The 23,576-nt window shown below is 38.5% G+C and overlaps 1 long non-coding RNA gene across 1 annotated transcript in view; it reads right to left on the reverse strand.

Moving 5' to 3' along the window:
* LOC116748778 overlaps positions 1-23,576 on the reverse strand; it is a 31,336-nt gene that overhangs the window by 6,541 nt on the left and 1,219 nt on the right. Inside the window, exon 2 of the long non-coding RNA XR_004348366.1 lies at positions 1,766-1,932. This is a non-coding gene — a long non-coding RNA (uncharacterized LOC116748778). The remainder of the gene's footprint in view (positions 1-1,765; positions 1,933-23,576) is intronic.

Raw genomic sequence — 23,576 nt, forward strand, 5'->3', positions numbered from 1 at the left:
CAAGGACCTACTGTATAGCACAGGGAACACTGCTCAATATTCTGTAGTAACCTAAATGGGAAAAGAATTTTAAAAAGAATGGATATATGTATAACTGAATCATTTTGCTGTACACCTGAAACTAACACAACATTGTCAATCAACTATGCTCCAATATAAAATAAAATAAAAAAGAAAGAATAGACTGAAGCTACCAGATAAATGATGGCAGATCTTTTAACCAGGGAAAAGCCCATTCTGTCAGTAGGTGCACCCTGGAAAAAAGAAGGAAATACCAAGCAATAAATATTTCATGCCCTTAAATTTAGAGAACATGAAATGTATGAAAGAAAAGATTGAAAGATAATACAATAGACTAAGAAGAATAGCAGGGAGATTTCAGAGAAAAGGAAAGAAATAGAGAACAAAAAGAAAAAATGTCTCTATATAACTAGCTCATATATGAGAATAAAAATCAAAGAAGATAATGAATTACACAAAAAAATGTCTCACAGAAAGGGAAAAGGCAAAGAAATAAAACAATTAGAGGTAAAATGATGGATATGGAAGACATAGACAGGTAAATGATACTCCTAAATAAAGAATAAACACATGTTAAAAAAAAATTTCCAAAATTAGAACAGATGAAAACACCCTTGAAATGAAGAAATAACTATATCTTCAAATTTAGTCAATTGAAGACAACAAAGTTGTGGAGGAAAATATGATACAGTATCATCAAAACTGAGACATAGCCCAGAGAAGTTTCTCAACTCTAAAGATAAAGAATACTATTAGCACACAGGCAAGTCACCTATATTGGGGAATAAACCCAGGCAGGGTTCTGATCATCTCTAGAAAGACAATGCCAGAAGACAGGAATGTTAGACAAGAATAAAAACTCCATGCTTCCACCTAACAGGATGCTACCATTTTTTGTACAATAAAGCTATCACACTCTTCCCAAAAAAGCAATACAGCCATCACTCTCTTCCCAAATAAGCAATATACAAAAACCTAACAGTTGCTATTTCTATCTGGGTGAGGCTAGTTTCTCTTCTAATTCAGTCAGAATCCCATGTGAACCATTTGGAACACAAAGACTAATATTAAGCCTTATATGAAATTGACCAGGGGAAAATGAACCCCATTTCTGTAACTGGTACTCAAGCTGTAGTTGTATCCAGCTTCTTGTCTCACTATACATTTTAGTCCCCTTTATCCTCAGCCAGTCTCTTGGCAGATCCAGATTCTTTGGGGTAACCCAAACCTTCATTCCTGAACCATCTGACCCCCAGTGGTCTTCATTTAGTTTACTATTAACTTTCTTTCTACTGGACGTGGAAGCACTAAGAGATGCCTTAAGAGAATCCACTGAGTTCCATTGTGTCTTAGCAACTCAATTCCCTAATATGATTGGGATCACCCCAGCCAATACAATGACCCCCTTCTTTGCCTGTTAATTGAATGGCACATTAAAGTCCAAATTGGCCAATGGTAGTCTCAACTTATAACTCAAGGATGTTAATCAATTATGATCCCTAGTGGAAATATTCTTCTATTAGAAACTAAGACCTCTAAGCTAGCAAAAACCTATCATATTTGGAAGCAAAAATTTTGTGAGTGGGTTATTAGAAACACTCCCATTTCTACCCCTTGATTTCTAAACCTGAATATCCTGGCTATGGAAAAAATAGCACATATATTGATCACTGGTACAAGAAGAAAAGAAACACATTTTGTAGGATATACCCCAACCTTTCAGAGTTATTGTCTTCCAACTTACACTGTAGCTGTCTTCAGTAGGCCATTCTACTGTTCTCTCAGGCCAGCTGTTTCTGAGTGTTGGGATACGTGGTAAAGCCAGTGAATTACATGAGCATGAGCTTGTTGTGATTCTCCTTTCGCTGTGAAATGAGTTGTTTCGTCAGAAGTGATGTATGAAATACTTTCCTGGTGAATAAAGAAAGCATTCCATAAGTCCAGGGAGGGTGGTACTATCAGAAGCATTGCAGATAGAAAAGGTAAATCCATATCCATAAATGATTATTCCAATGAGAACCAATTACTGCCTACTTCATATTATGGTATCATCATTGGCCTGTGCTGTTGGCAGGTTAGACGTTCAGCTACATCATCCTGGTGAGGAGGAGGTCTACGTGTTGGGCCCATTGCTGCCATCACGGCCACTTTGAATACGGAGCATTCAGCAAGCAGTAAGCTGGCTGGGAAAAGAGGCTTGCTGTCCTCCTCAGATCATGTCTTCTTATCTACTTAATTATTTTATGGTAGATGCCCTTTGGTGAGCACCCACATAGGACATAAATATCCTTACACTCTGTGCCCGTTCTAGGAGGTCCATCTTCATATCTATTCCCTAGATCTCCTTTTCACTCCAATATTGTTCTTTCCAAGTCCCTGGCCAACTCATAAACCTCTGCCAAGAGATAAATATAGATTCTCACCTCTAGTTATTTCATGTTGAATGAATTATCAGTGAAATGGACCACTTGAAGTTGTGGGAGGTGAGGGAATTTTTCTCCAATAATGTCTTTCAGGAGTATTTCTAATTAAGGTTGGGGCTCGTTCCAATATGGTAACAATCAGTTGAAGCTTAGCATGACTGTTCCTTTTATAAGGGGCTCCCCAGTTTGCCACAGTCCTCACTACTGCTTATCTTGTATATAGTTTGTTTCAACCACTTACATTTCTTGCCTAGCCCAGTAGTCATTTGAGTATAGCCAGTCTATTGAGAAATCCAACTCTTATTTTTTTTAATTGAAGTATAGTTAATTTACAATGTTGTGTTAGTTTCAAGTGTACAGCAAATTGATTCAATTATATATATGTATTCTTTTTCAGATTCTTTTCCATTATAGTTTATTACAAGATATTGAGTATAGTTCTCTCTGCTATACAGTAGGTCCTTGTTGTTTACCTATTTTATGTATAGTAGTGTGTATATGTTAATCCCAAACTTTGAGATTTATCTCCCCTGCCCCACTATCCCCTTTGGTAGTCATAAATTTGTTTTCTGAATTTGTCTGTGAGTCTTTTTCTGTTTTATTTATTTGTATCATTTTTTTTAGGTTCCACATAGAAGTGATATGATATTTGTCTTTCTCTGACTTACTTCACTTAATATGATTATCTCTAGGTCCATCCATGCTGCTGCAAATGGCATTGTTTCATTCTTTTTTATAGCTGACTAGTATTCCATTGTGTGTGTGGGGGGGGGGTGTGTATACCACGTCTTCTTTAAACATTCATCTGTTGATGGACATTTAGGTTGCTTCTGTATCTTGGCTATTGTAAATAATACTGCTATGAAGATTGGGGTACATGTATCTTTTTGTATTAAGAGTTTTCTCCAGATATATGCCCAGGAGTGGGATTGCAGGATCATATGGTAACTCTATTTTTAGTTTTTTAAGGAACCTCCATACTGTTCTCCATAGTGGCTGCACCAATTTACATTCCCACCAACAGTGTAGGAGGGTTCCTTTTTCTCCACACCCTCTCCAGCATTTATTATATGTAGAAGTTTTAATGGCCATTCTGACTGGTGTGAGGTGATATCTCAGTGTAGTTTTGATTTGCATTTCTTTAATAATTAGTGATATTGAGCATCTTTTCATGTGCCTGTTGGCTGCTGTATGTCTTCTTTGGAGACATGTTTATTTAGGTCTTCTGCCCATTTTTTGATTGGGTTGTTTGTTTTTTTGATATTAAGCTGTATGAGCTATTTGTATATTTTAGAAATTAATCCCTAGTCAGTAGCATCATTTGCAAATATTTTCTCCCAGTCTGTAGGTCGTCTTCTCATTTTGTTTATGGTTTCCTTTGCTATGCAAAAGCTTTTAAGTTTAATTAGGCACCATTTGTTTATTTTTGTGTTTATTTCCATTAATCTAAGAGACGGATCCAAAAAAATATTGCTGTGATTTATGTCAAAGAGTGTTCTGCCTATGTTTTCCTCTAGGAGTTTTATAGTAGCCAGTCTTACCTTTAGATCTTTAATCCATTTTGAGTTTATTTTTGTGTATGGTGTTAGAGAATGTTCTAATTTCATTCTTTTACACGTGGCTGTCCAGTTTTCCCAACATCACTTATTGAAGAGACTGTCTCTTCTCCATTGTATATTCTTGCCTCCTTTGTTGTAGATTAATTGATCATAAATGCGAGGGTTTATTTCTGGGCTTTCTATTCTGTTCCATTGATCTATATGTCAGTTTTTGTGCCAGTACTATACTGTTGTGATTACTGTCACTTTGTAGTATAGTCTGAAGTCAGAGAGCATGATTCCTCCAGCTCCATTCTTCTTTCTCAAGATTGTTGTGGCAATTCAGGGTCTTTTGTGTTTCCATACAAATCTTAAAATTTTTTGTTCTTGTTCTGTGAAAAATGCTATTGGTAACTTGATAGGGATTGCATTGAATCTGTGGATTGCCTTGGGTAGTATGGTCATTTTTAACAACATTGATTCTTCCAATCCAAGAACATGGTACATCTTTCCATCCATGTCTTCTTCAATTTCTTTCATCAGCATCTTATAGTTTTCAGAGTACAGGTCTTTTGCCTCCTTAGGTGGGTTTCTTCCTAGGTATTTAATTCTTTTCGATGTGATGGTAAATGGGGTTGTTTCCTTAATTTCTCTTTCTGATATTTCATTGTTAGTGTACAAATGCAACAGATTCCTGTATATTAATTTTGTATCCAGCAACTTTACCGATGAGCTCTAGTAGTTGTCTGGTAGTGTCTTTAGGCTTTTTCTATGTATAGCATCATGTCAGCTGCAAACAGTGACAGTTTTACTTCTTTTCCAATTTGGATTCCTTTTATTTCTTTTTCTTCTCTTATCGCTGTGGCTAGGACTTCCGAAACTATGTTGAATAAAAGTGGCAAGAGTGGGCATCCTTGTCTTATTCCTAATCTTAGAGGAAATGCTTTCAGCCTTTCACCATTGAGTATGATGGAAATCCAACTTATTTATTCTTAACAACCATTTATAAAAAGTTTACTCTGTGCCATGTATGTTCCTAAGTGCTCTACAAATAGCAGGTTGTTTAATCCTCAGAATAACCTTGTGAAATAGATACTCTCATCATCCCCATTTTACAGATGAGGTAACTGAGTCCCAGAGAAATTAAGTAACATGTCAAAGGTCACTCAGCTAATAAGAAGGGGAACCAACAAGTCAGTGCAGGTAGTAGTCTGGCTCCAAAACTTGTTTTTAACCACCACTATGAAATAGTTTTATTTATTATTTTCTTCTCTGGAGAAATCTTTTTCCTACTGCGGAGAGGGCTCTCTTAACCTCTCATACTAATTCCCTAAATTCAGTTACCTTTTCATTTTTTTTTTTAAGATTCAGTCCAGTTGACTTTAATGTATCAATTGCAAATGTGGTTTAAAGCTCCGTCTCCACTTCACCATCCTGACTAAAGTATAGAGTCATGTTGTAAAGTGTTGGTAGCAGGATAGATCTGTTCAACCCCCACCTCTTCCTGGTGACTTCTTCTCTCTCCAGGGCAGGAGAAGGATAGAAACCTGGGGTTCTCCACGTTACAAGCCTCTCTTAGCTCATTGTCTGTTGGTGTGGTGTGAACAATGGTGAGGGGTTAGCACTGGTGCCATTAGGAGACTTGGCCACATCTTCGCCATGATTCCCCAGCTGGTGGTATGGTGTTGCATTCCTAGGATACCTGTACAATGTCATTCCCCCTTGTGGTGGCCCCTGAAAGACTAAGGCTCCCTATATCATCTGCTCTCCATGGCAACCTGTGTGACTATAAACAAAGAATATCATCTGCCATATCAGAAAAAAAGAATGTTGTGGCCATCAAGCCAGCAGCCACTGCAGCCACCCACAACGGTGCACCCTGAGGGGATTCAAGATGGAGAAAAACAGGATCCTGGCCCTAGATAGTTAAGGTTCATATCAAAGGAGTGATTTCATTAAGCCCAGTCTCTTGCATCTTCCTGTACATAGGAAAGTGTTAAATTCATTAACTTGAGGTATCTGGTTTTTCTTTAATTAGCAATCATCTTTTGATGCTCGATTACCTGATTTGTTTTGTTTTGTTTCGTTTTTGCAAAAATTCCTATAGATCCTGGCTCCTCCCTTACCTCTTTGGAATAGTCCCTCAGAGCTGAGAGGCTGCATCCTGGTCTTAAATCCTCAGCAATGCCCCAAATAAAACATAATTCTCAACTTTTAGGTTGTGCTTTTTTTCAGTTGACAGGCCCTTGGAGTTCTGTGGGATCTCTCTTCCATATGTTTGGCTTCTGCGAAGTACAGGACGTGGTCCTGGCCCCTCGTCTGTCTTCTCCAGTGCTCTTTTCCCTTGCTCTGGTATCCCAGGGAAAGGTCAGCAAGTCAAGTGACTAAGCAAGAGCACAATCACAAATGGAAACCTCAGCCTCCCCATCTCACAGACCTTCCCAAATTCTACGAGTGATTCCCTTGGGGAATCCCTGACTTGGCTTTGAAGAGGTAAGTGGAGGAAAGAGTCTCTTCTCCAACACTGCACTGCCCTGCAGGGTGTCTTCCTCCCCTTCCCACCACTTTGTGGAGAGGAAATCTTGTGCACTGAGGTACAACAGCATCTCCCAACCTCTGCTCCCTGGAGCACCCATCCTATAAGATGTTCCAAGAATAAAGGATCCTGAGGGTGAATTCATTTGACATGAGCTACATACTTTGTCCCATTTTGAAGATTAAAAATTTTGTTAGATTTGTCCCCCATTTATTAGATTCTCTAACATATTAGAGGCTCTAAGAATCCCCACAGTAAAGATGGCTTAACTGTGCTTTAACTTAGCATTTGCCAAACTTATGTGACTATGTAATTCTTTTTGCCCTACACTTATTACTGTACCAGTCACAGATCCAGACGAGAGGAATCCTTGCCCTGGGCCCTGCATATCACAAACGCTGTTCAGGACCCAGAGAAAAGCTTCTCTGCATCACTTTCCCTGCATCCTCAAAACCAAAGGTGACTGTGTCAAAACACAATGGTTTGTGGGTGGCTCTGCTGCCAGTGTGAATGATCAACACCGGCTGGAGTCTGGAGAAGTTCTGAGTGGGAGAAGTGCTTAGGTAAGAGAAAGGAAAAATTAACATGTCAAATCCTTCTCTGATAGCTTGAATACATTTTTGCATAACAAAATATCTTCTCCAGTAGGACTGAGTTTACTTGTTTTCCTTTCTTTGTATTCCAATTCATCGTTCTGGTGTAAATTAGTAAGGTTTCAGCCAACAATTGCACAGGGTGGAGAAGAATATGTTGCAATACTAAACAATTAAAACTAATTTTAGGGGACTTCCCTGGTGGTCCAGTGGTTAACACTCTGCGCTTCCACTGCAGGTGGTGCAGGTTCAGTCCCTGGTTAGGGAACAAAGATCCCACATGCCACACAGCCAAAAAAAAAAAAAAAAAAAAAACTAATTTTAAATGTGTATACATATATATATTCATATAGGTATATCATATACTATACAATACTGATTCTTTACCTTGGCATAAAATGGACATTTTATGCTCGAATGGCAAATGCTTTTATTTCCATGAAAATATTTTATGAAGTTTAATTGAAGTTAAAATTAAAACATTTTGGTTTGGGGACTTTCCTGGTGGTACAGTGGTTAAGAATCCACCTGCCAATGCAGGGGACATGGTTTGGATCCCTGGTCTGGGAAGATCCCACATGCTGTGGAGCAGCTAAGCCCTTGAGCCACAACTACTGAGCCCACGTGCCACAACTACTGAAGGCCAGTGTGCCTAGAGCCCATGCTCCACAACAAGAGAAGCCACCACAATGAGAAGCCCGCGCACCACAATGAAGAGTAGCCCCCCACTCGCCACAGCTAGAGAAAGCCTGTGCGCAGCAACAAAGACCCAACGCAACCAAAAATAAATAAATAAAATTAAATAAAATAATATTTTGGTTTTATATAAATTATGTAAGTAATGTCAAAAATTGTTGAGGGCTGTTTTTCCAAAGAAGATATACAAATGGCCAACAGATAGAAGAAAAGGTGCTCAGTATCACTAATTATCAGGGAAATGTAAATCAAAACCACAGTGAGATATCACCTCACACCTGTGAGAATGGCTATTCTCAAAAAGACAAGAGACAACAAGTGTTGGCAAGAATGTGGGGAAAAGGGAAGCCTGTGCACTGTTGGTGGGAATGTAAATTGGTGCAGCCACTATGGAGAACAGTATGGAGGTTCCTCAAAAAATTCAAAATAGAGTTACCATATGATCAGCAGTCCCATTTCTGGGTATTATATCTAAAGGAAATAAAGTCACTCTCTCATATGTGAACTCATGTGTTCATTGCAGCATCATTCACTGTAGCCAAGATATGGAACAACCTAAGTTCCCATCCATCAATGGATGAATGGATAAAGAAAATGTGGGGGGTGTGTGTGTGTGTGCGTGTGTGTGTGGTATGTTGTCGACTGAAAGAAAAATGCACAATGCAAGAGTTGTGAGTTAAACTTGCTGAGGACTAACTATAGCCTGGGAGATCTGAAGAGGGTTCTGAGAAACTGCTCTGAAGAGGTGGTAGAAGCCTAGTTTATATATGACTCTTTTTTTTTTTTTTTTGCTGGGGAATACACTCAGCCAAGCATACATCTTTGTAAAAGCTTGCCACTAGTCACAAAGAGAAGATACCACAAGTTAATGATTTTAGTGCTTTTCTATGTATGGGAAGATGCAAGAAGCTGGGTTCATTAAAATTCTTCCTGAGATACATCTAACTATCTAAGGGGTCTGCTTGTCCAAAGCACAGAGCATCCTCTTATCGCCTTTAATTTCCTCTGTCTGAAGCACAGGGTGCACTGTCAGTCAGCGACTACAGTGGGTTAATCTTTGTAAAACTGGATGGTGGGCAAAACACTCAGCTCTTCTTTTTTGGGATCTTAGTTCCCCAACCAGGGATCAAACGCGTGGCCCCTGCAATGGAAGCACAGAGTCCTAACCATTGGACCGCCAGGGAATTCCCTGTTCTTCTTTTGTTTTATATATATATATATATATATATATATATATATATATATATAAATGGAATATAATTCAGCCATAAAAAAGAAGGAAATTCTGCCATTTGTAACAACATGGATAAAACTTGAGGGTATTATGCTAAGTGAAATGTCAGACAGAGAAAAAAAAATACAGTTGACCCTTGAACAACGTGGGTTTGAACGGCATGGGTCCATTTATAATCAGATTTTTTCCAATAGTAAATACTATGGTACTACACAATCGGAGGTTGGTTGAATCTGCAGATTTGGAACTGTGAATATGGAGGAACCACATATGCAGAGGGCCAGCTATGAGTTATATGCAGGTTTTCAACTGTGAGGAGAGTCAGCACCCCTAACTCCTAGACTGTTCAAGCGTCAATTGTGCTGTCTGATCTCATATATGGAAACTAGAAACACTAAACTTATGGAACAGAGAGTAGATTGGTGGTCGCCAGGGTACCAGGAATGGATGATGGTGGTCAACAGGTACAAACTTCCAGTTATAAGATGGGTAAGTTCTGGGGAATCTAATGCACAGCATGGTGACTATAATTAACAGTACTGAATTATATACTTGAAAGTTGCCAAGAGAGCAAATCTTTTTTTGTTGTTACATTGGAGTATAGTTGCTTTACAATGTTGTGTTAGTTTCTGCTGTACAGCAAAGTCAATCAGTTATACATATACATATATTCCCTCTTTTTTGGATTTCCTTCCCATTTAGGTCACTACAGAGCATTGAGTAGAGTTCCCTGTGCTATATAGTCGGTTCTCATTAGTTATCTATTTTATACATAGTAGTGTATATATGTCAGTCCCAATCTCCCAATCCATCCCTCCCCCACTGGTAACCATTCGTTTGTTCTCTATATGTGTCTCTATTTCTGCTTTGCAAATAAGTTCATCTATACCGTTTTTCTAGATTCCACATATATGTGTTAATAGAAATGGTAACTACATGAGGTGACGGTTGTGTTAACCAACATTATTGTGGTAATTATTTCACTATATACATGTATATTAAATCATCACATTATGAACCTAAACGTACACAATGTTATATCTCAATAAAGCTGGCAAAAAACTGTCAAGGGTACTAACAGTTAAGAAAAGGGTGGATAAGCCAGAATTTTGGCCCTGGATATAGACGTATTTTTTGTGCCATATATGGCATATTGTTCGAATTTAATATTAAAAGATGGGGCCTCATCTGTTCTGGTAAGAGACATACTTGGAAACAGTTCAAAGGTTATGTATAATATTGTAGGAGATCAGAAGATGCCACCTCAAAATATGCCTCTTTGGCATAAGGATTATTTTGAGCTGAAGGCAATTAAGAAGGTGCAAATGAAAAAAAAAAAGCTTTTTCCCTAAAAGCAGGTCATAAGTTTCCCTTTGTGAAGGTGTTCCCCTTCCCCTCTCCTATACCAGGAGGAAAACGATTCTTATTACTGGAGACAGAAAGTCAGCACCAAGATGGGTGCTGACAAACAAATCTTACTAAAATCATCATTATCTTCCATTAGTTTCCTCCCTTCCCATAATTTACCACCCGTAGAAGCCCAAACCCCTTTTCCTTTGACTTGTCACTTCTCTGCATTGATTGTTCTTTGTTAACATGGTATACAAGCTCCTGGGTCTAACTGCTTGTTCGGGGTCCTAATTGCTTTTCTATGAAGGCCTCCATGCATGTAAAGATTAAAATACTAACATCACATAAAATTTGTGTGCCTTTCCTTTCGTTAATCTGTCTTTGTCAGTTTAATTCTCAGGCCCCAGTCACAGAACTGAAAAAGACAGAGGCATAGTTTTTTTCCTCCCTTACAGTTTTTCTAGGTCTGCCCAAAGATAGAACAATATTGATGAAAATATATATAAGCTGTGACCTTACATCCATTCTAGGACACTAATTATATCCAGCTGAATGTTGTTAAGTCTATTAGACTTAATTTAGACAAGATATGAAATGCCCAAAAAGAGTTCAGTGAAATCACAGAAAATCCTCAGATGAAAAACAAATCATGGTATTTGTTGGAAAATTAGAATAATTTTGAATTTGCATTATCCAGTTATTTGGTATAAACTGTTGCTTGCTACTAAAAGTATTAGCAGAAGTTTATTTTTTAAAACTATTTCACTTTTAAAAGGATTAATGCTTTTAATTTTTTGAGAACATGTTTTTCTAAATCAAAAGAAGCTACATATGAAATATGCAAAAAAAGTGATAGTCCAATAAAATAGTAGGATATCAGAACATGGAAACAGACACTTTGCTTGATTCTGAAGGAGAGGATTTACTTACAAATGATCCTAAAACTAATTCTGTGGAGACCCCTTTCTGGTCAAATTAAATCAAGAAGTAAGTAGTCTTCTTTTAAAGAGAAATTTGCACCAATGAAGCAAGATACTGCTATTCCGGTTTTCTATAGAATATTTCAACATTGAAAAATATTTGAAAATAACTGAATAAATACTATATGTATACAGATATTCCTTTAGAAGATGATAAAAATCATAATAAATATTAACAGTATATGAGGAAATTAAAATATTTTTATATTCTGTAATAATCATTTTATATATGCAACCCCATTGTTGCATATCATGATATACATGATATATAAAATATGTAGAATTCTTGGTTTCTTTCCAAATGTAGGTATTGCTTTGAGAATATTGGCAATTATAGTTGTTACTGCCCCACCAGAGCAACATTTCTCCAAATTGAAATAATTTAAAAATTTTTTTAAATCATCCAAGAACTACAGTGTTATATTACAGACATTAGTAATGTCAAATTGACATCATTATCAATAAAATGCATGTTATGGAAATCTTGATTTTGCTGAAATGAAGGCAGGAAAATAAATGTTATGGAGTAAATGTATAAACAATTGATTAACCATGTATACCTTTAATTTATTACTCACCCAAACATCACTGGACCATCAACAGAACAGGAAGACCTGCACGATAATTATTATATCCATCATCTTTGATTTTTGCCATGTTTCAATCACATAAAGATTATAGCTGCTTACACATTTTTCAGTTTTATCATTTTGAAAGTACGCTTGCCAAAGTAAGTGGGCAGAACATATTTTATCTAACAGTATGTTAGCTTGACTTTTAACTTCTAAATATTTTTGTATGATACCTGGCTTCAATTTACACTATTGGCCTGGGTCTCACAAATGTTAGGAAACCTGCTTGTGAATATCCTAAAAAAGCAGTATTTGTTTGGGAAAAGTTGATGTGTAGACACTGGAGGTCATAAGTACTATTTCTGATTCCCTTTACATTTCACGTTGACTTACTGCCAACATCCTTTACTATTATTTTTCTTCCCATCAAAACTTACTTCCTCCACAGTAATTATTTCTACAGATTGATTCACTGACTTTTCTCTAATATCATCCATTATTAGCTTAAAAGCCTTTGGTCCTATGGTGAGTTCCTGGGCAAACAATTCTCTTAATTGAGTGCTCTGCATCATCAACCAAGATCCCATGGTTGTGGCCTCTTTAAGCCACAAATGACAGGTACGTGTTGTGTGTGCCATCATTTTTTATCTGGTACATATGGCAGACACTGCTAACTGAACACAGAATCTTTCCCACTGATCCTGGACGCAGTTTCAATATACATTCTCCTACATGGTGTTCCAGGTAGCCATTATTAATAATTTGGAGTTGGCACAGTTAGTGAAATCTATTTGCCATCCCTGGCCTAAAGCTAGGTCAGACCTTGTGATAGGTGCTGGGCATACAGAAGTAAATGAAATAGTCTCTCTTCTTGAGAAGTTCAAACTTTATTGGTAAGTGGTCCTTGATGATCTGGAAAGGACTCTGTATACTTTCTAAGAATTATCTCCCTTTCCTGAAGTCACTTTGAAAGTCAGAAATCCTCTTTATCCTTTAGGGATTTGTCAAGGAAAGCAAACATTAGACATAAAAGCATGTACATGGAGTTGATTTCAGAATTTTTAAGCCATAGTCCACCAATTTTTAATTTGAAATAAACTTTATTCAAGTATAACAATTATAAAGATGTGAAGAAACATGCCTACCATGTGTACAGCGTGATTATCATAAAGTGAACACACCTGTGTAAACACCCCCCAGGTGGAAAAACAGAACATTACCAGCACCCAAAAGTCCCCTGTGCCCATTCCCAATTATTATCTCCATCTTCCTTCCTAAAGATAACCACTATCCTGACTTCTAATACCATGGATAACTTTTGAACTTTTTGTGAATGGAATCTCATAGTACTTATTCTTTCATGTGCCTGGCTACTTTTGTTCAACATTATGTTTATAGGATTAATCCATATTATTACATGTGGTAGTATTTATGGTATTTATGGGTATTGCATCCCATAAATTATTCTATTATATGACTGTTCCATTATTTATCCATTCTAGTGTTGATGAAGATCTGGACTTATTCCATGTTTTAACTATTATGAATAACACTTCTAAGAAAACCCTTGTACATGACTTTTGTTGTACTTATGTTCACATTTATATGCCTACGGAGTGAATTACTTTATATTAAACTTTAGTAAATATATTCAACTTCAGTAAAATAATGATAAATTATTTTCCAAATTGGTTATACCAACTTATACTTCTGCCAGCAGTGTTTGAGAGTTTCAATTACTCCACATTCTTGCCGACACATGGAATTGTTTGTGCTTTTAATTTTAGCCATTCTCTTAGGAAGATAGTGGTATTTCATTATTATTCTAATTTGCATTTCTCTGATACCTAATGATTTGAGAAGCTTTTCATTTTTTTTTCTTCCATAGGCCTAACATCTTTTGTGAAGTGCTTGTTCAAGATTTTTAAACATCTTTCTTTTGGATTGTTCCTTTTATTGATCTGTAGGCGTTTTTTGTATTTTCTGAATACAAGCCCCTCGTTGATTACATGTCTTGCAAATATTTTCTCACACTCTGTGTGGTTTGTCTTTTTACTCACTTCTTTAGTGTTGTCTTGGCTATTGTTACCTCCTTGCATTTTATACATGTTTTAGAAGCAGCTTGTCAATTTTCACCCCCCCCCAAAAAAATTGTTGGGATTTTAATTTGGTTTAATTAGATTCCATACATCACCTTGGGAAGGAATAACACATTTATGATATTGAGTCTTCCAATTTATGAAAATGGTATATCTCTTCATTTATTTAGTTCTTCTTTAAATTCTCTAAATAATATAGTTTCTGTGCAAAGTTCTAACAAATCTTTCATGAAATTTATTCCTAAGCAGTTGGTGTTTTTGATGCTATTGAAAATGATAGCATTTCTAAAATTTCATTTTCTAATTGTTTATTGCTGGTGTATAGAAATGCAATTGATCATTTTTCTATATTGACCTTTTGTTGGTGACATTGTTGAATTCACTTATTAATTCTAACAGTTTATCTATAGGTTCTTTTAGACTTAGTACATACATAATTATGTCATCTGCAAATAACAGTACATTTATTCTTTTCCAATCCTCATACTTCGTTTTTTTTTCTTTTTTTATAAATTTATTTATTTTATTTATTTATTTTTGGCTGCGTTGGGTCTTCATTGCTGTGCGCAGGCTTTCTATACCTGCGGTGAGCAGGTGCTACTCTTCGTTGTAGCATGCGGGCTTCTCATTGCAGTGGCTTCTCCTGTTGCAGAGCATGGGCTCTAGGTGCATGGGCTTCAGAAGTTGTGGCTTGCGGGCTCTCGAGCACAGGATCAGTAGTTGTGGCACATGGGTTTAGTTGCTCCGCAGCATGTGGGATCTTCCCGGACCAGGGCTGGAACCCTTGTTCCCTGCATTGGCAGGCAGATTCTTAGCCACTGTGTCAACCAGGGAAGTCCCTGTTTTTTCTCTTTACCTTAATTCATAAGCTAAAGAATCTAGTACAATCGTGAACAGAAGGTGTTATAGCAGATATCCTTGCCTTGTTCACAGTCATAGGGAAAATTTTCAATGTTTCACCATTAAGTATGATGTTTGTTATAGATTTTTGTATATACCCTTTATTCTATTAAGAAAGTGCCTATCTATTCCTAGTTTGCTGTTGCTTTAAAAATATATGCTGAATTTTATCACTTTTCCTGAATTTCTTAAAAGGATCATGTGATTTTTCTCCTTTACTATATTAATGTTGTGAATGACATTAATTTTCAATGTTAAACAATCTGCACTCTGGATTAGATTCAAATTTGTCATGATATATTATTCTTTTTATGTATACCAGCATTTGGTTTGCTGACATTTTGGTTGAGATTTTTTTATCTGTATTGTGAGAGTGACTGGTATATAGTTTTCCTTTCTTGTATTATATACTTGTCAGATTTTGATATTAAGATTGTGCTGGCCTCATAAAACAACTTTCCAGTCTTCTCTCTTTTTCTATTCTCTGAAAGAGTTTCTGTGAATTGGCACTATTTCTTCCTAAAATGTTTGGTGTAATATATTAGTGAAGCCATCTGGGCCTGGAATTTTCTTTGGGGGCAGATTTCACTTACAGATGGAATTTCTTTCGGTAGTACATTTAGGACTAGTCACAGTTCTCTTTCTTCTTGTTTGAATTCTGGTAAGAAGTGTTTTCCTAGTATGTTGTCAGTTTCGTCTAAATTTCCAAATGTAACAGCACAAAGTTGTCTGCAATGACTTTTTTATTATTTTAAATATCTGTAGAACTTGAAGTGATGTCCCCCTTTTCATTTCTCATTTGTTATTTGTTCTTTCGCTATTTCTTTTGATCAGTCTTGACAGAGGCTTATCCATTTTATTAGCCCTTTAGAAAACAAGCTTTGTTTATCCTGTGATATATTTTTATGGTTTATTAACTTCTGCTTTTTGTTATTTCCTTCCTTCTCCTTTTTTGGGTTTACCTTTATGTTCTTTTCCTAAGTTGTTGAGATGAATGCTTGAGATCATTGCTTTTCATCCTTTTCCCCCTGGTATATGCATTTAAGACTCTCTACACAGCTTTAACTTCATCTCACAAGTTTAGATACATTGTGTTTCCAATATTATTCACTTCAAAATATATTTTGATCTCCATTGTAATTTCCTGACTCATGGGTTATTGAAAATTAGACACTAAAAATATTGTTTAATTTCCAAATATTTTGGAATTTCCAAGTTTTCTTTTTGTTACTGACTTCACAGCTTAATTCCACTGTGGGCAGAGAACACACCATGCCTAATTTTATCCTTTGGAAGTTGTCGGGATTAACTCTAAGAACCAGCATATGGTACGTTTTGGTAAATGTTACATATATATTTGAAAATGTGTATTCTATAGATATTTGGTACTGTGTTCTAAATATATCAATAAGATTGTGTTTATTACTTACGTTACTTAAATCACATACATTCTTTTTTTTTTAAGCATCTTTATTGGAGTATAATTGCTTTACAGTGGTGTTTTAGTTTCTGCTTTATAACATAGTGAATCAGCTATACATATACATATATCCCCATATCTCCTCCTTCTTGCATCTCCCTCCCACCCTCCCTATCCCACCCCTCTAGGTGGTCTCAAGGCACCGAGCTGATCTCCCTGTGCTATGCGGCTGCTTCCCACTAGCCATCTATTTTACATTTGGTAGTATATATAAGTCCATGTCACTCTCTCACTTCATCCCAGCTTACCCTTCCCCCTCCCCATGTCCTCAAGTCCATTCTCTACGTCTGCATCTTTATTCCTGTCCCGCCCCTAGGTTCTTCAGAACTTTTTTTTTTTAGATTCCATATATATGTGTTAGCGTATGGTATTTGTTTTTCTCTTTCTGACTTACTTCACTCTGTATGACAGACTCTAGGTCCATCCACCTCACTACAAATAACTCAATTTCGTTTCTTTTTATGGCTGAGTAATATTCCATTGTATATATGTGTCACATCTTCTTTATCCATTCATCTGTCGATGGACACTTAGGTTGCTTCCATGTCCTGGCTATTGTAAATAGAGCTGCAACGAACATTGTGGTATATGACTCTTTTTGAATTATGGTTTTCTCTGGGTATATGCCCAGTAGTGGGATGCCCAGTAGTAGTGGGGTCATATTGTAGTTCTATTTTTAGCTTTTTAAGGAACCTCCAAACTGTTCTCTATAGTGGCTGTATCAATTTACATTCCCACCAACAGTGCAAGAGGGTTCCCTTTTCTCCACACCCTCTCCAGCATTTATTGTTTGTAGATTTTTGATAAATCACATACATTCTTATTCTTTTTTTTTTGTCCACTTCTATCAGTCCCTAAGAGAATTTTGTTGAAATATCCCACCATAAATGTGGATTTGTGTCTTCTCCTTGTAGTTCTGTAAACTTTTTGCTTTATATATTTTAGGGCAATGTTATTAGCGTATGCGTTAAGCTTTTGATTTTTTTCTGGTGAATTTACCCTTTTATTTTTATGTAATGTCCCTTTATAGCAGCATTTCTCAACTGTGGTGCTATTGACGTATTGGGCAGGAGAATTCTTTTGTTGAGTGGGTATGGTGGTGCTGTCCTGTGCACGGTAGGATGTTTAGCAGTATCCTTGTTGTCTACCCACTAGATGCCAGTAGCATCCCGACCCTACCCATGACAATCAAAACTATATGAATAGGGACTTCCCTGGTGGTCCAGTGGTTAAGACTCCAAGTTCCCAATGCAGGGGGTCCAGGGGTTAATCCCTGGTCAGGGAACTAGATCCCACATGCTGCAAGGAAGATCCTGCTCACGGCAACGAAGATCCAGCATGTGACAACTAAGACCTGGCACTGGGACTTCCCTGGTGGCTCAGTGGTTAAGAATCCACCTGCCAATGCAGGGGAAACAGGTTCGATCCCTGGTCCGGAAAGATCCCACATGCCACGGAGCAACTAAGCCCGTGTGCCGCAACTACTGAGCCCGCGCACCTAGAGCTTGTGCTCCACAACAAGAGAAGCCACACCAATGAGAAGCCCATTCACCAAAATGAAAAGTAGTCCCCACTCGCCACAACTGGAGAAAGCCCGCGGGCAGCAACAAAGACCCAACGAACCCCCCCCCCCACAAAAAAAAACGGCACAGGCAAATAAATAAATGTTAAAAAAAAAAAAAGTCTAGACATTCCCAAATGTCCACTGGAGGGCAAAATCGCTCCTACTTGAGAGCCACTCATCTATAGTAATGCTTTGGGTTGTAAAGTCTATTTTGTCTGATGTTAGTAAAGCCATTTCTATTGATATTTGCAAGGGTTTTTTTGTTGTTGTTAATCATTTTACTTTCAGTACTCTTACGGTACATCTCTTGAAAGCATAACGCCAATGTCTTTTTAATCCAGTCTTACAAACTTTTAATTGTAATTGGAGTATTTGTTCCTTTTACCTTTAATGTGATCACTGATATTTTTGGGTTAAAATAATTATGAATATTTATCTCATATTTAATCCACTATTCTATGTCCTTTTTCTCTTCTTTCTTACCTTTTTGGGTTCTGTATTATTTTACTATTTTGTTATTGCACCCATTAGTTGAGAATTCTTTTTATTATTCTTTTAGTTGTTATCCTACAGATCATGACATGAATCTTTAAATTATTAAAATGTAATATGTTTTCCCCACTTTCTGTACTATCTTGGGATCTAGGGCCTTTTTATTCCATGCACCTCATCTCACTTTTTGTGAATTTTTATTTCTCCATATATATAACCCAAGTAATTCATCATTCAAAATACTTTTTAATCCATGCCTTGATAACTTTAATCAGTTTTAGAAAATTCTTGGCCATCATGGCTACAAATACTGCTTCTATCCCATTTTCTCTCTCTCCCCTCAACATTTGAGACTTCATATTAGACTTTCTCACCATATCTCACAGATAGAAAATACCTTAGAAATACTAACCAATAGAAAGCTGGTGTGGCTATACTACATTCTTTTCTGTTTTTTCCTTCCTTTAATCTCTCTGGGCTTATGTCTGAATATCTTTCCTTTTGACCTATCTTCCAGATCACAAGCTCTCTTTAGCTGTATCTAATCTGCTAATTAAACCCTGTTTCAGTTATCTGTGGCTACATAACAACCCATCCCCAAATTGTGTGGCTTAAAACAATCATCACCATTTACTTGCACATGATTCTGCAATTTGAGCCAGGCTCAGTAAGGACTGCCTGTAGCTTACAGGGGTTGGAGGACCCAAGATGGCTACACTCACATGTCTGGCACCTTAATTAAGTAGGGAGATCAGAAGAGTTGGGGGCCGTCTAGGTGTGTCTCTCTCTCTCCCTCTCTGTAATCTTTCATTCTCCAGGGCCTGTCTCTCTCCACGTGCCCCTTCCCCTTCCATACCAGCAGGGTATTTGTAATTACAGTAACTCCCCTTCAAGTTGTGAAATTTCAAAGACGCAAGCGTGCACCTGGTTCCAGCAAGGAACCAGAACCTGTGCCAGCAACGTCAGGAGTGAGTGACATCACAGCTCGCCCTCCATCTCCTATTGCTGACGATCCTTCAGCTCTACCATCTCCCACCTCCTCGCCCTCCTCCAGTCAGTAACTCTTCTTGCCTACTCACTCAATGCCAGCCCCTGGATGCCAGCTCTTGTACTGTACTACTGTACTTTTCAAGGTACTGTACTGTAAGAGTCAAAATGTTTTCTTTATTTTTTGTGCTTGTTTGTTTTTTATGTATTTTTTGTGTAAAGTATGATAAACCTATTCCGGTACAGTACTATAGAGCCGGTTGTGTTAGCTGGGTACCTAGGCTAACTTTTTTGGACTTACGGACAGATTGGACTTCTGAACGCGCTCCAGGAACAGAACTCATTTGTATGTAGGGGACTTACTGTATTTACACGGTGGGCCAGGGTTCCAAGAGGGTGAAAGTGGAAGTTACTACGCCTCACAATGGCTAGGGCTAGAGCTAGCAACGCATCATTTCTCCCACATCCTTCACTCCACACAGCAGCCCTTCAGATGGATACCATTAGATACACTGGCCTCTCGTAACTCCTGCAACACTACTTCATCTGACATGTTTTTGATTCCCTCACCATCCTCCTTCTTGTCCATGACTTCTAGTCCTAGAACAATGGCTGACACATAGCAGTATTTGACAAATATTTGTTCAATCAATCAATGAAGAAATGAATGCTAACTGTTGATCCAAGGCTCTCTTCAGCAGCATTTACACAAATATTGGAACAATACTAGCCAAAGTGGTCGCTAAATTTGCAAATTCTTCGTCTTTAGTACTTTCTACATATTGAATCACCTCTTCTCCCAAATAGCTGATAACTCACTAAAATTCTCCAGTTTGTTTCTCAGCCTGAGACAGGACAGTGAAGGCAGAAGAATGAGAACAGTCTTAATAGAAACAGCCTTGGACTGTCAGTATCAGGGAGGAAAATTCCCAGGACCTAAACAATATCCCTTTCCTTCCCCAAATAAGATCCAGGTGACTCAAGTATGTCTTCAGAGAACATTAATATGCATCTAGGGTTATTATTGGGGGGCTCTCTGTTTCTATACATTGTGGCCTGAGTACAGTTGCTGCCGTTACCCACCCTCCCTCCAGCAATGCTGACCCCAACCTTTGACCCCTACCCTGCCCCATCGTGGCTGATGCTGAGTTTATGATGCCTTTTGCCAACCTAGAACTTCCTGGTGCTCACACTAAGGTGGGAGTTCCCTCTCTCACCACAAGTAGTATATTAGAGTCCTTCTATTTGACTGTCACAAAGGTGTCAATATCTTATGATCCTTTCTCTTTCAAAGAATATGAGACCAGTTCTTCTGGGACTGGGTCAAAGGATATTTGAGAGATAACCCTAGTGGCAAAAGTAATAGAAATGAACTCTGAGGCAAAGTCCAGGGAGTGCCCTTCTGACATACCGAGTGTGTGTGTAACACCAAATTTTCCCAACTCCTTTTCCATAATTCTTTTCACCACACCATGTTAACAACAAAGACAACAATATAAACTAACATTTAATGAGTACTTAGTATGTGCCAGGCACTGTTCCAAGTGCTTTAGATATATAATCTCATATATAATTTTGGGTGGAGGAATAGATTGTAGGTAATTGAAGCATCGTGGAATGGTTGAATTGGGAGGCAAGATTTGAAGGAACTGTTAAAAGAGTTTTTTCAGTAAGCTGAGCCAAGATATGAAAGGGGAAGGTTGAAAACAGGACAGGGTTGACAACGTGTGTGGATGTGTAAGGAGTGGCAAAAAATAGATCAGGTAGCCAAGGGCAGGGAGATGTAGTAGCCCATCGGGATTTGAGGATGCTGAAATCAGGTGATCAAAGGAAGTTGATATTATCACCATTTGTGAATGGAGATCCTTTCAATTTTCAGGTAAAATTAATGTATTCTATTTTGACATAGCAAATAGACCAGCTCTTGGGGCCACATTGATTAAAATAAAATACATCAGATTCTTTTAATGGTCTTAGTGGTATCTCTAAAGGGTTACTTATTATCTGTTAAATATTTGAGTAGAGCATTGTTCTGGAATAGCCATAGGAACAATCCTTTGCATAAAAGCGGAGGACCCAGTCTGAAAGCTCTGTCTGCAGTGAAAGCCACAGAGCAATGCTTCATCCCTGGCAAAACTGTGTTGACAAGGTGGTCTGCATCCAACCTGGCTGCAAAACAGATGGGCTCTTAGCCAAGCACATTAGGAGATTCCCGATGACCAGTCAGAGGGAGCCTATAAGGGGATCCCACATGCGTGTGTCATTAAGTGTGACTTGGTACGGCAGGAGAGGCAGGCAGAAAATGTGTGCTGAGCAGTCAGGCCGAGGCTCAATTAAAAACCTGAAACCAAAGCCTAGACTGGGAGAAATCTCCACAGTATCGATATAACCAAACCCCCATCAAGTGTCCCTTCTTTGGACTCTGTCTTCAACCACTCTACTGGCTCCTTCTCCTAATAACAAACTCAAATTTCTCCAATCTTTAAAATCCAGCCAAATAATCACAACAGAAAAACTCTCCTGGCATGCTTTTGGGCTATTCCTTCTCCACCGCTGGGAAAGAGCTGTCTACACTTCCTGCTTCCACATGTTCACCTTTCATTCCCATCTCAAGCCACTGCTCTCTGGTTTCTTCTCATCACCATTTCAGTGACACAGTTCCCAACAAGGACACCAAATACTTCTCAATCACCAGATTAAATGGAGCCATCGCCTCCCTTATCTTAACTTGACCTCCCTGTGGCATGTATCTGGACATCTCCCTCCTTCTGGAAATTCTTTAATTCTTTGGTTCCTACAGGACCACACTCCTCGTCTTCTTCTGCCTGACCCTTAAATGTTGGTGTTACCTGGCTCCTTCCTCACCACTGCTTTTTACATTCTACACGGTCTCCTAGGAACCTCCCTCATGGTTTCAGCCACCACTTATCTACTGAAGTCACTCAGGTCTCTATGTTCTACCTTGACCACTCTCCCTACGCTGTGTATTCAGCTCTCCACTAAAGCATCTCTCTCTGGATACCCCGGGAAATCTCAACACACAAAACCAATCATGATCTCATCTCCAAATTGCCCATTCTTCATGGATTTCCTCATCTCAGTGAATGTCAAAACTAATCATCCCAAAAAAAAAAAAAAAAAAAAAAAAACTAATCATCCCAGGCTTCCCTGGTGGCGCAGTGGTTGAGAGTCCGCCTGCCGATGCAGGGGACCCGGGTTCGTGCCTGGGTCCAGGAAGATCCCACATGCCGCGGAGCAGCTGGGCCCATGAGCCATGGCCACTGAGCCTGCGTGTCCGGAGCCTGTGCTCCGCAACGGGAGAGGTCACACCAGTGAGAGGCCCACGTACCGCAAAAAAAACCAAACAAACAACAAAAAACTAATCATCCCATTGCTTAAGCCAGAGGCCAGGGAAGAGTTTTTGACTCCTCCTTCTTCCTTGCTACATACTGCTCAGTGAGTCAGCAAGACCTGTCTCAGCCCTTGTCTTCTCTCTTCTGGAGAGAGCCCCCCACCCGCCAGCTGAGCTCCTGCCTCCAGACTCTCACCCTCAAATCCACCTCCACCCAGGCCCCCAGAATAATCTGTCTAAACCCAAACTATGATCGTGCCCCTCCCCTATTTAAAGTCCTCCCATGGCTTCCAACTGACCACCTTTCCCCTCTCATTTCTCTCCTCTCCCCTATCTCTAATTTGTGCCCAGAGGGAGGCAGGACCATGTGGGGAGAGCAGCCAACAGCTAGGGCTTTGGCAGCTGGTCAGAGGGATCTGGTTTTGGCATAAGAGGATATAGGAACCATTCACAGGTTCATGAGCAGGGCATGATGACATGATGACAGGTATACATGGCAGTCCTAGAGGTGGGAGACACATTAGCAGGCTGCTATAGATTGAATGTTTGTATCCTCCCAAAATTCATGTTAAATCCTAATGACCAATGTATTTGGAAGTGGGACCTTTGGGCGGTGATTAGATCATGAGGATGGAGCCCTCATCAATGGGATTAGTGCTCTTACAAAAGAGATCCAGAGAGCTCCCTCACTCTCCTCCCCTTTACTCCTTACCCCATGTAAGGACACAGAGAAAAGACTATTTTCTGTGAACCAGGAAG

The sequence above is a fragment of the Phocoena sinus genome, chromosome 2 (assembly GCF_008692025.1).
Source record: "Phocoena sinus isolate mPhoSin1 chromosome 2, mPhoSin1.pri, whole genome shotgun sequence".
NCBI classification, from domain to species: domain Eukaryota; kingdom Metazoa; phylum Chordata; class Mammalia; order Artiodactyla; family Phocoenidae; genus Phocoena; species Phocoena sinus.